The sequence below is a fragment of the Heliangelus exortis genome, chromosome Z, assembly GCF_036169615.1.
Source record: "Heliangelus exortis chromosome Z, bHelExo1.hap1, whole genome shotgun sequence".
Lineage (NCBI taxonomy): Eukaryota > Metazoa > Chordata > Aves > Apodiformes > Trochilidae > Heliangelus > Heliangelus exortis.
In genome coordinates, this window is record NC_092454.1 from 15,583,625 (window position 1) to 15,594,931 (window position 11,307).

The following is an 11,307-nucleotide window of genomic DNA, read 5'->3' on the forward strand; positions in this document are numbered from 1 at the left end:
GTGCTGGTCCAGAACTGCAGGAGTCATGTAGATTCTGTCTTACCCAAAAGCCTGAATGATGGTAGATGCCCATGTTTGGGCCATTTAATTGATCCGCAGTGGAAGAAAACAGCCCAGGAATGTGTCAGTAGACATTATAGTTTATAGTCTAAAGAGCTACTCAGCTGACCAGCTACTAGCTGTCTGGTTTAGATGAGCTGATTAGGGCTCTAGTATTTGTTAATTCAGGTGTCTTGATGCTGATGTGAATTTCACCATAACAGAACCATTAGAAAAGGTAAGCCATAAAGGGGCACTGGTGTTCTCTTGTGGTTTATAGAACTCAATGCATATGAACTGTTATGATGAATAAATATGCTTGCTTATACCTTCTGCTTGTAGAATTAAGGTTCAGAAGGCTTATGACTTTATTAAGGCTCTAAAAATACCTGAGCTCCCATGGGAGCTGGAGGATTCTCAGCTGGGCTTTAGAAAAATGGCAGTGAAGACAGTGATCCTGCACTGTCATTTGGCAAGCTCCAGGTCCTACTACTCTCTCACGTTTCAGTTTTAGTGCTTTCAGCCAATGCCTTTCCATGAGCTGATCCAACTTTCCAAAACCTGACAAAATCAGGAAGACAAAGTATCAGAAGCTACCTTCTGTTGATTAATGAATTAAAGTGATTGAGCAAAGTCCCCCGTGAGCACCAGGGAAGAAAGACGGGACCACATGACTAAGAACAAAGAAGAGAGGAGCTAAATTATCTTCCCAGGGAACACTTTGGTGAAAAGAACTCCCTCATGCAGCTCACTCATGCAGACAGGAAACAGGAGGAGACAGCTCAATGTTTACTGTAGTGACCTCCTTTGGGGGTAACTATCAACCAGGTCAGCCCAAAAGGACTATGAAAAGCCACATTGAGCTCCTTACCACCTCCAGCAACAGTGCAGCTCAAGTAATCAGATGCCTGATGACTGCAGTCTGGTTACAATTCACATGTGGGTGTTAAAAAGAGAAATCCAAATGTCAGACTTGTGATTTTGTCTGAACTTTATGCTTTATTCTGGCAATCCACTGTTTTCCTATAGAACACAGAAATCTATTTTTCCAAAGTATGAAGCACTTTACAGATACAGAAAAAAATGTATTATGTGGCTGCAAAGCAACCTGTTTATTTAATTAAACCTTTTATTTGAAGTGGGGAAAAATATATCTGTGCTCTACAGGAAGAGCCCCTGGCCCAGTAATTTTTAATCTTCTCTTATTCACACCAAGAAATAATGCTACATATTGTCACAATGCCAGACACATGAGTCAATGGGAAAATGACAGAATTTATTTTTTTAGAAATGCCTATAAAAATTGTACTTTCCAGATTTAATCAAAGGCTAGGACTTGCAAGTTGGAAAAAAACACATCACAGAGGGCCACTAAGCAAGGAGAATTTTGGTGATAGACCTGGTAACTTCCACTGCATTGAGGCCTTTGGCATGTAAACTGGATGCACTTGTTCCCATTCTTGGAATTTTTTATCCATATATTGACTGGCAGAAGCTAGTCTAGATGAATATCTGTATTTGGAAACCATGTTGGTTATCAAAAGCAAGAAGAACTCAACTTGCTCTGTTAGCTGCCTTTTGGTGTCATCAAGAAGCACACCTATGCTTGGAAGAGTTTGGGTTTGAGCCTCTTTTCTCCATAAATGTTTCCAAGACTTCGAGCTACTATTATAAGAAACTAAAACAGCACTGTCTATACCAGTTTTCTGTAAGAAATAATTTTGTGAAACGTAATGGCTTACGCTTCTTTACTACTTGAGGTTAAATATTTTTCCTGATATGCAATACAGGAGATGAGATCAACAGGTTATGAGAGCTGTTCACTCTTTCTGAATGAGAATAAACTTTATCAAAGGTATTGTTTTTATTCAAAATAATACTACTGAAGAAGAGATTGAGTCTTTTACAGACTTGCCATATTTTCACACAAGCTTCAAGTTAATCTGTGTTAGGGTGTTGGCTTGGGGTGGTGCAGTTTGGGTAGTGGGGAAGGGGCCCCAGGGATGTCTCCTGTAAGAAGCTGCTGGATGCTCCCCCTTCTCCAAAATCCAGCCTCAACTCTTGCCAAGGCTGAGCCCATCAGTGACAATGAATGCACCTCTGCAATTAATGTAGTTAAGAAGGGGAAACAGACTACTATAAAAACTCAAGGTAGAGAAAGGGGGGGAGGAGAGAGCAATGCCAGACCTGAGCAATGCAAGGTCTGTGAGGAAGAAGGGGAAGGAAATGCCCAAGCAGAGATTTTTCTGTATCCCATGATAAGATGGCAGCTGTCCCCTTGCAGCCCACACAGGAGCAAGGTAGAGCAGTCCATGAAGGACCACGGTGGAGCAGAGGTGGGACTGCAACCATGGAGGATCCTGTGGCAGAGGAGGTGACTGTTCTGAAGCATCCATGACTCTGTGTGCAGCCAAAGCTTTAGCAGTTCCTGAGGTACTGCACCTGTTGAGAGGAACTCAGGTTGGAGGGGTTCATGGAGGACTCTCTCCCATGGGAGGTACCCCAGCTTAGAGAAGGGGAAAGCTGTGAGGAATTCTCCCGGAGGAGGAAGCAGTGGAAGAGAATGTGTGGTGACCTGACTGAAACCCTTATTCCCTCTGCCACTGGGGAGGAGGAGGTAGAGATGATTTGGACGAAGTCATTTGGCTGGGAAAGAAGGGAGGGGTGAGGAAAGGTATTTAAGCTCTGGTTTTGTTTTCTCTTTGTCCTGTTTGCATCAGTTTAGTAATAAATTAAATCTATTTTTTTCCCAAGCTGAAGCTGTTTTGTCCATAACCAGTGAGTGAACCCTCCCTGTCCTTGTCTTGAACCCACCAGCTTCTAGTTGGACTTTTTCCTCCTCTGTTGGGGGAGGGATGAAGGAGGAGGGAGATGCCTGGTCCTGCATTACCAGCTGGGCCTGAACCATGACATTTAGGAACACTCTACCACCATTCACAGCTTAGAATATATAGCTACTTATGCTGTATAGTTGTAAGCATATCATAGTTGTAAGAATAGGACATAATTGTCTGATTCAAAGAGGAACTTAAAACCAAAAGACATGTAGCTGCAGGCAACCTTTTTTCCTGCACTGAGATATGCTATATTTGAGGCTCGTTCCCTGTAAAAGGGGGTGCTTGACTCAGATTCCCTGATCTGAGAGGAAAGGGGAGAAGTTTATAGCATATTGCTATTTTTATTAAAGAAGGAATGCAAACTTGAGAGATGGGGAAAAAAGGTAAACACTACAAAATACTATTTTTCATTACGTACTTTTGAATTCTAATGCAGAATATTCTAGTTCACCAAAATAGTAGAACTGGTAGGATTTTAACCAGGTTTTATACACAGTTGAAATTGAGGAGATACCTGTGGATGTATTTCGCTCTTGGAACTCCCTGTTTAAATGACATTTTTACAGTACAAATTCTTCTTTATGACTAATCATTTTTAATTGCACACACAGTGAGTACATTAATCACCATAGAAATCATGCCCTCAGGCCACACAGAAGTGAGTTGAAGCCTAAGGCCATTTCCATGATTTGTATTTTACTCAAACACTGGCATAACTATATAGAGCAAGCATTTCCTCACCTTCTCTAATCAGGTTATTAGAGATTAGTAGGCAACATTCAGAAATAGATGGAAGAGAGTGTCAGTGCTGTTGGAGAACCAGGTGCTGTGAAGCAGATGCCTGGGGTCAGTACTGAAGGGTAATTAGCTGTAGGTGGAGCTTGAGGGTGTGGTGTGGGTGACAGCTGTAGTCAGTAGTAATGAAAAGCAGAAGCAGCTATTAAAATCGATGCATCTAATAAATTGGCACAAATGCTTGATAGGTTTGGGGTTTTTTGGGTTTTGGGTTGTTTTTCTTTTTGTTGTGGCCTTTGACGCTTCTTTTGCAGAATATGAACTTGTGTACACTAATATCTGACTAATAATACCTTAGCTTCCTGAAAGTAGTCTGAGAAACCAGAGGATCCTTCCACAAATTTTGAGATAACTTAGCTGAACCTCCCCCCCTCTAAAATGAAAGGAATGGAAGGAATAAAAGCCTCCAGAAGGCTTAATGAGAGTAAAAGCAAAGTTGAAAAACTGACAGCTTCCTGTAACTTCCTGTCACAGAGGCTAGAAGCGATGTTTCTACCACTATCATGACAAAGAAAATAAAATGCGTTCAATAAAAGGGACCTGCAGCCTAGGCATGCCTGGAAAGTGATTCTTTGCACATTTTTCTTCACTAAAATTAACAGAACATATATTTTACATATTTTTCACTTGCATCTGAAACCTTATGATACTATTACCAGAAAGATGTATAGAACCATACAGTGCCAGATAACTTTCTCAGACTAAGTTAAAATATTGATCTATTTCACAGCAGCTATTTGTCTAGGATATAAATTGCTTTACTGTCAAGTTACAAATAAAGTACCAACCTTGCCCTTCTGAATGGAAACCTTATTCAGGAAATAATTCTGTGGCCCAACTAAATACACTTTCCTTGGAAGAGTGAGGCACAAGTCTGGAGTCCTAGCAAAACTGTGCTACCAAATGAGCTGGTCCAACCCTTCTTCAAGTGTATATATTTGTTACCCAGAGATGCTGCAATCATTATGAGTATCCTGCCCTCTATCCATGGCCTATCTCTGTGGAATTCCTTAAACTAAGCTTTTACCTATATGTCAGGATTTTTCATTTGTCATTGCCTACTTTTTATGGTATCAAGAAGATTTACTAGTGGCTTGACACATTCAGTTCTAGGCAACAAACTACGTTGACTACCATTATATTTGTAAACCTACAGTATTTAAAAAAGAGAAAAGTGTACTTCTTAAAATTTGTAGTGGTAGTCATATGACAAGAACAGACCAATTAAAATTACCTAAATTATAAAAAGTTCTAGGGATACAAAGTGTCTGGTTTGCAAAGTTGTGTCACTTTCTTCAGAATGTAGTTTTTATTAATTTTCTGGCTTCTATGAATCAATCTGTCATAACAACCTTCTGAATTTACTTCATCAAGGAAATCATTAAAAACCAACTTCAAAGCAACATGCATGCTGTTAGCCTGGCACTGGTGGTTGAATGCTGTCATGAACAGAAATATAAGAAAATAAATCATGCATGTCTTTCTGCTTCTGTAGGGCAGTAAATGATGCTTTAGACACAAGCATTCCTTTCTCACAAGACTACCAGCAACTATTTGACTTCCACAGAAGGGCTAATAGTCTATGGAGGAAAAAGTAAGACAAGAAAAAAAAAGAAAACAAAAATACTGTCCAAATGGACTCCTTCAGATAGTATCTACTAGACAACATTTTATAATCTCTGGAAAATGTGGTCCCTAACAAAGCAGTGTGTTTTTACAGCGTACTACTTGTATTTAGGCGAATATGTTCCTTGTCAATCTGGCACACACACACACATTTGTGTGGTTCAAACACACACTGTCACCCTGATTTTTTTAAGAGTACAAGAAAAATAGGCCAACAGCCCAGCATTATTTTAGAAGTAGGAGAGATCCAAAATTAGAAATAAATTATAAGAATATAATTGTTATTGCTGTGCTCAAAATTGAGTTTCTAACAGTTTGACCCATCAGAATGTAAACAGAAAGATAAACCTGATGTAAACAGGAAAGCAAAGGAATGCAGGCTCAGTTGCTTGAGAAGCCAGCAGAAGGAATACAATTAGTCCTCTTGACCTTGTCCTTCTTTCTCCATTTCTCTTCATCTCTCAGGTTCATCAGTATTCTTTGTCATACCCTGATTCAACTGGACAGAATATCTACCCATTAAAAGCTCTGAAGCAGTGAATGTTTTTTGTAGACTTGAACCCTGGCTTGCAAGACAGATCTTTGGCAAGGCTGGAATACTGACATGGCTGCAGTATAAACAGCAAATAGTAATTAATACAGGGAATATCAGTCTGTTTAAGTGCAATTATGTTTTCTCAGAAACTGACTCCAGGAGGATGATATTGATACACTCTAATGAAGAAAACTGAACTGCTGAAGAACTCAGGACATGAGAGTATCTGCAACTGCCTATGTGTTTAGACACTTTCTTCCTTGTAGTATAGTTTAAAGTTTTAATGTAGTTAAATTATTTAGTCTAGGTGCGTGATTTCTGTTTAGGCATGGGTATGTGTATGTATATGCTTGAGAAAATTTAAATAAGGTCAACATAAATGAGCATCTGTGTCAGACAAAAAGGAAATAAGGTGTGCTACAGATTAATGTTTTCACTCCTGCCTGATGGATGAGACTTTCAAAACAAAAATATTGTTCTGTCACGCTAAATTACTGCAAAGGTCTCTTAAACTCTAATGACATATGAGGGGCTTTTTTCCTCTTGGAAACAGCACGTACCAATCTGTCTATGCAACAAAGTGCTGGAACATCCCATCTACCTTCAGTATCATGTGGTTAAATATTTCATGAAAAGTTATGCTGCAGACAACATAAGCTATTCCAGACAAAGACTTGTAAACAGCATGATACAGTGATCTGGTTTTCCATCTGTAGTAATTTATAAATTTACTTCAGAAGGTAAACCAAAATCATTTTAATTTGAGTATGTGGTACAGATAACAAAGAAGACTGCATGATTTTTAGATCTGACCCTCCTGACTCCTGGATATTACAAAATACAGGTTTTTATGGAGTCACAGAATGATACACATTTTAGGCAGTTTATTTCCAATTTACCTAGTTTACCTTCCTTTTTTTTTTTTTTTTTTAATTCATTCTGCATCACATAACACTCCTGTTGAGAACACAAGAATATGGAATTCATTTAGTAATTTACTGCCTGCCAATGACCAGTTACAAATAATTAAATTTGTGTTTTGATACATAATAACACTAAAGCTAAGCCATTGTTTTTTCTATTACTTTAAGCTATAAAGCAAAGATTAGGCTGTCCTTTGCCAAGAAAAAAAAAAAAGTAAGGAGGAAAAAATACTTAGTGGAAGAACACTTCTGTTCTGTTTCTGAACAAAATAAAAGCTCAAACACATGCTGAAACTAAGTGGGTTTTTTTGTTGTCTGATGGCTCCAATTATGAGGATAAGGTCAAACACTTAGTCTTTGGGGTTTTTTTTTTTTTTGTTTTGTTTTGGGTTATTTTTTCTAAAACCTACCACTCCAAGACAAAGGTAACAAACACACAAGTGATGGTAACATGCAATAACTATTTTTAATGAAGTTACTTTAATTGCATATATTGTTTTAACAAATGCATTTGCCTACACACATTTATATTTATATATGTGCATATAAATAGCTATATCTAAATATGTTCTATTTAATAAACATGTATTTGTATGTATATTTGTGTATATTTGTAGATTTTCATCCATTGGACAAACATAGGACACTTTAGAGAACACAAGAGAAATGGGTGCCTTTATACCAAAAATCTCTCCTGATAGGCAGCTTTCATTTCCTAAACCAGAAAAATACATCCTTTTAGCAAGAGGAATACAACACAGCAAACAGTATGCTGATGTCCAAAATGCATGACAGCACAACTTATCTCCCTATCTTACTAAGCAAGTCTGCAGCTTGACCCTATAATGTGCTAAATACTATGATGAGAGCTCGAGAGGCTAGAGCAGGCTAAAACCTATGCTTTTCCTTCCATGTGCACTTCAGAATGAGAGGAGAATCATTTTGTAAACTGAGTTGTATCTTGCAAACTTTAACTCTGTAAATTGAGCCAACGCATGGCTCTGATACAGCTGGGATTGTAAGGGTATTAAACATCATAAAAATGTAGTAACATGGATATTAGTAAAATGTTACTCAGGGCTCTGCTTAACCACGAGATTTTCAAGAAGCAGATGATGCTGTTTGTGAGAAATAGGATAGCTATGCCACACGCCTTTGGTACAGAAGTTTCTCTTACAGAGATGTTCATAATGGTCATGTTTTTCTATCTGTGCTAGAAATACTCTGTATATTGCAATTGTGTTAGTAGAGAATCACCCAGCTACCTTTTAGTTTCTTCCACAAAAGAGCTCCCTGCTTGCCTAATACACAGAGGAGGTCATACATTTATTTTTTTTTGTGACAACCAGACCAGACAGAGAAGTTACTACCCTACAAAAAAGGGAAAAAAATGGAATGAACTCTAAATGAACCTATAGAAAATTTCTTACTAAATTGCTTACTCGCTTAGCTGGAATACTTTGAAAGCCAAAACATAAGACTATTTCCTGACTGCTAAAGCTATTAAAAGTTAAATGTTCTGTCCCTGTGCTATACTTCTTTGTTCCATGTATTTCTGTGTCAAAACCTGCTATGCATTTTTCCCTCAGTCTTTTTTTTGCATTTCTTCCTGACCTGCTCATAGTAATTACCTTCCCAGTGTAAAATGGCATGTTTATATATGGGTCATTAGCATAGCATTATGGCAAATAAAACATATGGCCATGGGGTTAGACTTTGGCTTAGTCATGAGAATTGAATTTCAGTCTTTGTTCCTCTTCTTCATCTGAAGGTAATCCATGAAATAAAATCACCACTAAATAATTAACACAAGAAAAACAGTGCCTCAACATCCTCAGAGTTTGCTGGCATTTTTTTATCTTTGTAACAGTCAACAGTGATGTGCACATTTTTCTGGGTTGAAGACAAGCACTCTGCTGTGGTATTTCACTTTGACTAGAACACTCAAAGAATCATAGAATCATAGAATATGCTGAATTGGAAGGGAGCCATTAAGATCCATCAGGATCATCAAGTCCAACTCTTGTCCCTGTGTAGGGCACCCCCAGAATCACACCATGTGTCTGAGAGTGTCATTCAAATGCTTCTTGAACTCAGGCAGGCTTGGTGCTGTCACCACTTCCTTGTGGAGCTTGTTCCACTGCTCAACTGCCCTCTGGGTGGAAAACCCTTTTTTCCTGATATCTAACCTAAACCCTCCCTGATTCAGCTTCCTACCATTTCCCTGAGTCCTGTCTTTGCTCACAGGAGTGAAGAAATCAGTGCCAGTCCCCTCTCTTCTCCTCATGAGGAAGCCATAGACTGCAATGAGGTCACCTCTCAGCCTCCTCTTCTCCAAACTGAACAAAAAAAGTGACCTCAGCTGCTCCTCAGAAGTCATCCCTTCCAGACCCTTCACCACTCTTGTGGTTCCTCTTTGGACATTCTCCAGTAGACTGATGTCTTCCCACACTGCAATGCCCAAAACTGCACACAGTACTCAAGGTGAGGCTGTACCAGTGCAGAGTGGGACAATCACCTCCCCTGACACTGTGCTTGATGCACTCCAGGACACAGCTGCCTCTCCTGGCTTCCAGGGCACACTGCTGGATCATGTTCAGCTTGTCAGCAACCAGGACCCCCAGGTCCCTCTGTACCATGTTGCTCTCCAGACACTTGTTCCCCACTCTGTACTTGCAACCTGGGTTGTCGCATCCCAGGTGCAGAATTTGGCATTTGTCCTTGTTAAACTTCATGTGGTTGGTGACTGACCATCTCTCCAACCTGATGAGGTCTCTCTGCAGGGCCTGCCTGTCCTGAAAGGAGTTGATCACTCCTCCCAGTTTTGTGTCATCTGCAAACTTGCTTAAAATTCCTTCCAGTCCTGTGTCCAAGTTATTGCTGAAGATGTTGGAGAGGAATGGGCCAAGAATGGAGTCCTGCAGGACCCCACTAGTGACCAGCCACCAGCCTGATGTTACCCCATTCACTGTCACTGTGGTCAACCTGTGAGCCAGTTGCTCACCCATCATACAGCATGGTTATCCACCTGTATACTGGATATTTTATCCAGGATACTGTGAGAGACAGTATCAAAAGCTTTCCCTAAGTCCAGAAATATGACATCCACTGGCTTCCCTTGATCAACTGGGTAGGTTACTCTGTCATAAAAGAAAATTAATTTTGACAAGTAGGACTTCCCCTCATGAAGTCATGATGGCTGTGACCAATGATAATGTTATCATCCAGGTGTTTTTCAGTATCACTCAGAATGATTTTCCATAATTTTACCAGGCACTGAAGTTAGACTGACTGGCCTGTAGCTTTCAGGTTCCTCTTTCTTACCCTTCTTTAATATTGGTACAACATTAGCCAGATTCCAGTCCTCATGTGTATCTCAATTGAAGATCTTCTATCCATAAAAATAATTTTCATCACTTTTTCTATGTTCGTGTCCCAGTGGATGCAAACCTACAAATATTCTGATAAAGCAGTTGCCTGCAAACAGCATTTGTGACTGTGACTAACATTTCTCTGTGTGTTCTCAGGCATTAAGGGTCCTTCATGCTCTCATGGCTTCTGATGTCCAGAGCAGCCAGGTCTGTTTTTGAGGATAGCATCAACAAGCACCCAAAATGTAATCTCTTCCTTCTCTATTAAAAACAAAACCAGAGCATCTGAGAATGCTACAGCATATTCAGCACTGAGAACAAGTACATTTATTCTATCGTGCAGATATAGCTCTAGGAATGTAATTTTACAGGATGTTTCTGAAAATTGTACACCCATAGATACTTAAAGGGTGGATGTCAGAAGGAGGATCCAGTCTTTTTTCCAGCAGTGTCCAGTGGAAGGAGAAGAGGTTACAGGCACTTCTTTACTTTTATGGTAGCAGAGCACTGGAACAAGCTGCCCAGACATTCAAATGGAGATATTCAAAACACACCTGGACACCATCCTGTGCAACCTGCTCTAGGTGAACCTGCCCTGGCAGGGGTGTTGGGACTAGATGATCTCCAGAGGTCCCTTCCCACCCCTCTCTTCTTTAATTCTGCAATTCCATAATGCAAATTAGCAGTTGCTTCTGACTAAATCAAAGCCTGGAAAACAATTTGTCTTTGGACTGTTATGTAAAACAATCTTCTTGAAGATATTACATATATTATTAAAAAAGCCATAAGCAACCCATTCTAGCTTTGAAGCTGACCCTGCTTGGAGAAGGGCTTTTAATCAGGTGACCTTCCAAACTAAATTCGGTGACTTTCGTAAGTATGTCAAATACTCACTTGCCCAGCACTACTAACCTCAAAACCTAGTTTTGTTTATTTGAATGTCAGAATGGCTAAAGTTTTTCCGAGAAGTTTTCAGCACGGGCTCCTAGCTAAGAGGCCTATTCTACAACTACACTATTTACTGATACGAACTCAACTACGGAAGAGTCCCCATTGCCTCAGCACTTTGTTTCCATGGTAAAGCAGGATATGAAACCTTACATGGGCACCTCCTGCAGAATCAAAGAGAGGTTAATATGTCTTGATCATCAACACAACTACAGTCTAGAAAAGAAGCAATT